This window comes from Dipteris shenzhenensis, chromosome 19 (assembly GCF_047967505.1).
Source record: "Dipteris shenzhenensis isolate YYH24624 ecotype China chromosome 19, Dip_SZ_1.0, whole genome shotgun sequence".
Lineage (NCBI taxonomy): Eukaryota > Viridiplantae > Streptophyta > Polypodiopsida > Gleicheniales > Dipteridaceae > Dipteris > Dipteris shenzhenensis.
In genome coordinates, this window is record NC_141614.1 from 48,143,910 (window position 1) to 48,148,926 (window position 5,017).

The following is a 5,017-nucleotide window of genomic DNA, read 5'->3' on the forward strand; positions in this document are numbered from 1 at the left end:
ATAAGAGAGGAGCACCAGAGGAAGTTCAATGTTGGCAAGAGGCTATGGAGCCATGTCTGATTACTTGTACAACATCCACTAAGAGCAAGGAAGCCAGACAAAGCAACACCAAGAGAAAGAGCCCTCATAGAAATCAGGTAGCTACTATGAAGAGCACTCAGAACCTGATCCTACATGCTCCTTTCCAATGCGTTGTACGAGAGATCACATAGGGATATAAGGACAATGTGTATTTCAATACAAGTGCTACGGGGGTGCTTCAGGAGGTCGTAGAGCAAGTCACAATAGGGCTCTTCAAGGACACAAGCTTGTGTGCCATCCACAAAAAGAGCATCCACATGATGGACAAGGATATGACTCTGGCAAAGTGGCTACTGATGGATCCCAGCCTTAGGCCTTAGAATATGCCATTCCCAAAAGTAGTTATGCATGGAGCCTACCCTTAGAACTTAGAATATCCCCTTGCCCTTTGGAGGCACATCTTTGGATTTGATGCCTACAGGTCAAACTCTTTTAATAAAAAGTACTTTGATTTCCTAAATATCACATTGTTGAGTTCCTTTTCTATGTCTATGATGCATTTGCCTTTCATTTTCAATGTTGATATGTATTGAAAGGGTAAACAATGTAATTTTAAAATGGGACTGTCATTTCTTTCAAATCTAGGAGAAATTTCATGGTGCCACAGAAGGCAAATTTGTTCCGGACGTCACAACGAGCCCAAAAGCCCGAAGACATGCTAGTGTAAATTTGAGCATTTAGGGGCCACCCAAATGCCCAAATTGGTGACATGAAGGATTTTTGGTTTTTGATGAAATGCCTAAATTTGTGACAAGAAGGGTTTTTGGGTTTCTACGCTCCTTGCGATGTCTCATACAACTTTTCCTTCTATGGCATGGTGAAATTCCTCTTAGATTTGACAAAAATGGTGAGTACAATGTCCAAAACTGTCCAAGAGCATAAAATTGGCTTTTATTTTACTTTAAAAAGTGATGAACAAAGATATTCCCACAAGGAAAAATCTTATGACACAAAATACTTTACTTTCCTCCAATATTGTTTTCTATATTTTCTACAACTTTTTTTAATGAACAATATATTTTGATAGGGTGAATGACATCTGTTTATGATGGCAGTTTCATTTCTCTCAAATCCAAGAGAAATTTCACCGCGCCACAAAAAGCAAAGTTGTTCGAGACATCATAAGGAGCCCAGAAACCATGAAACCTGCCAAGGTGAAAATGAGGGAGAGTGAGTTCCTACAGCAACCTTCGTTAATACAAGTGCCTTTCTTGGTGCAAGTGAAGGAGGAGAAGGTAGAAGAGATGACTACACAACTGACAACAACGGACACTTACATAGTGAGTCCAGTGATAGGAACTCTAGCTATAAAGATGGAATTGGAGGAGCTACCAATAATCAAGGAAGAACTGGAGGAGACATAGCAAGTGGAGCTACAACCGATGAGGAACGCATAGGAGGATGAGAGTTGATCACAAAATTAATGGGAAGACTCCAAATGAGCAGGGGATACCTGCAACCACCGGCCAGACAAAAATGAATGTGTCGATGTCCTAGGACAACCAAGCATCAGGAGCTCTTATGCAACCAACTTCTTGAGGAACATGCCACACTAAGGGTGAGGGTGAACCACTTAGTGCAAGTAACTCAGTTATGGCCTTCCTAGATGACAAACTCCTCATAGCCACTCTCCAAGGCTCCAAGTGGACTTCTGCCTCTCCAAGTCTCAATAGCTCCTCCAAAGCCCAAAACAACTTGGATGCTCCAAAAGCCCTTTGTGCAGCTTCAACAAGGGCTAACCCAACAGCAGCTCCTTCATCAAGCCTCAAGTGCTCAACACCACTACCCTTCACTATTTTCGCTCAACATATAGTTGTAGTAGATTGCACATGATTGCCTCCATCGACAAAGCAAGCAGCAGCCCGAATAGCTGCCATAGTCCAGCAACGAGCCATGGTGGCTCCTCCACCATAGCCTTAGCACTATGACCATTTGCACCTAAGGCCACATCTTTCGAGGCGGCGGCCTCCTACAAGCTTCTACAACAACAGCTCTGCATACCGCCCTGGCTCTTCATCGACCCGCCAAAGTAGCTCTTCATCAACAGAGAGCTCCTTGCTGCAAGCATAGCACACGGCATCGGGCTCAGCCTCTTGCTCCATGCAGCAACGTCTCCTTCACTGCATCCTTCCAAGTGCATCACACATTGCTCCAACTCCAACGAGCCCATGGCCTAGCTTCAACGACGGGACTCCAAACCAAAGCGTAGCCTCACAGAGGCCTCCATGCCTCCAAACAATGCCCAAAGACTCTACAAGTGCCAGTCTACTAGCGCACACAACAGCCACAGCTCCACACTCCCAGCAAGCATAACGTTCTTCCCAATAGCAGCGACCCGACTTATGCTTCACATAAAGATGCCGCCAATAGAGCTTCCTCCAAGCCCAGCTCCTTGATGTTGCTAGCCTCTCCAATCTGTCTCGATGACCTCGGTGTTCCATCGATTCTATCGCCGTTTCGAGCTCCGTTGACTAGTTTTCCAAGGTTTTCCAACCTTGGAAAAAGGACACGTGGCACAAACCTTATCACCCAGGGTCATCACACAAGGGTTGGCTCAAAAATGCCACATGGCAATAGATAAGCCATAACCATAGTTGAGAAACTAACCATGATTGGTTAGTCAAGGTTGGTCCATAGTTGGCCACATGGCAGTGAATACCATCACCCACCTTGGGTCAAGATAACCCTAGTACAGTCAGGAAAGGATAGGGTTGGCCAAGTTAACCCATGATTGGGTCACGCCAGCAAGGTTTGGTTAAAAATTTGACATGTGGCACCTCTGACACTTCATCAGTCAATAGTTGACCAGTCAATAGTTGACTAGTCAAAGTTGAGTCATCACTGCCACCTCATCTACCAAGTGGCACACTGACACAATGCTCCACAGTCATTGCATGTGACCACTCCTGCCACCTTAGCACAGGGATCCACAGGCAACCTCTTGCTAGGCACAGTGCCACATCATCACTACATGTGACCCATAGTGGGACATCATCATTGAGCACCATTGCACTCCTTTTCCCCTCCACCTAGATCAAGTCATATCTCTTGATCCAGGAAGAATTTGAGGGTGCTCCAAAAAAGAAAGTCGCTCGATTTTTTGTGCTCAATGTGCTTGTTACATCACAAGCACATTTTGGTGCAAGTTACACTCACATTTGAGCCTCGCCCCGCAAATCCACTTCCTACACGCACATTCGCCTCTACATCGATGCATCTGACCTAGCACTTAAAAAGAACAAAAGAAAAGAAATTATTTGTTGTTCTTTCATCAATCAATGGTTTGTGTAGATCTAGATCAGAGTAGATGAGATCACCATAGAGGGGACGCTTTGAATCTCCCCAAGTTGCCAATCTAAGCCATGCCCAAAATTCCCGACTAGTACCTACTCAGATTTAGTCCATACACTCACATACGGTTTCACATCATCACATTACCTGAAGCCTAACATTCATCAGTTCAGTGAGCAGACTTCAGAGTTTTTCAAAGGCATTGCCGATTGTTCAGTGGGGGCAAATAGCATATATTTGATTTTACACACACATGCCACCATTGTAAAGCCTCTTTGGCTATTTCACGGCATTGTGCACATCATTCAGCCTTGTAAAGCCTCTTGGCTATTCTCAGCATCATTTGCCACAAGCCTTGTAACACAAATCAAATTTTATATATTGTTGTTCTATCTTCACTGACAGTTCAGATTTCCCTTGGCACAGTCAGTGTTTTGCAGTTGATTCATATAGTGATTTTCATGACACTTTGAGTACATTTCTTGCACCATGTCTATGACTAGCAACCTCAATCTGGAGGCATCTGCTAAGCTAGACAACTCCAATTACGGCACATGAAAATACCGAATGGAGACCATTCTTCTACTTTAGGACAAATGGGAGTATGTCGAATGATCTACACCTAGATCATTGGACGATCCAGCCACCAGTAGCTCTACTCGACCTGTTGTCATAGCACCAGTAGCGAGATCTATAATGGGATCTACAGCTACACAAATAGTTTTCGCACCTGTAGCAGATCCTGCCATTGCCTGAGCTCAAGCAGAATGGGATAAGAAAGACAAGTATGCATGTCATGTGATCAAGCAAATATGCTAGGATAGGTCAATACAATCAAGACATCAAAAGAAGCATGGGATACGTTCGCAGCTCTCTACAAGTCTAAGAACACATTTAGGATTCTCACACTGAGAAATCAAATCAACGAGAGTTTTCGTAAAAGCAGCGAAACCGGTCATGCCTATGTACTCTAGATAAAAGACTACAACAATCAACTCGCAGTAGCAGGAGAGACTATGAACCCTGCAAAAATGGTTCAAGTAATCCTGAATGGACTAGGAGAGGGATACGAGAATCTAGTCCAGAGTATTGCCATCCAATGACAAATTCCAACATTAGAAGAGCTCTAGTTAGTCCTACTTGGTGAAGAACTCAAGACGCAAGCTATTCAAGCACGAAAACGTCATGCTAATGATAAGGCATTCACAGCTTCAGACAAAAGTAGATCATTCCAAAAAAGATGTCATCATCAGCAAAGTCAGAATCAACATCAGCATCATCCTCAGCAACATCAAAATCAACAAAGAGGAAATCATTCCAACCGAGGAAGATTTCAAAGACAAGGGAATGCATCCACCAACGTGTCAAACATCCTGTGCAACTACTATCATAAGTTTGGACACTAAGAAAGAGATTGCCGCTACAAGAAGCAGTACGACCAAGGCGGTCAATCTAGCAATAATCGAGGGAATTTATGTGGCAAAGGAAATCATTGTGGTGGACATTCTAGTCACGGTCATTTTGCAAATAAACATGGGAATATGTTTCTTGCAAGTGAGGAAATGCATCAAACTGATACCGTGTACCCAGACCGTGTACCCAGACACTGATTACAATCCCAAAGAGGATTTCAGCTACTATCAAG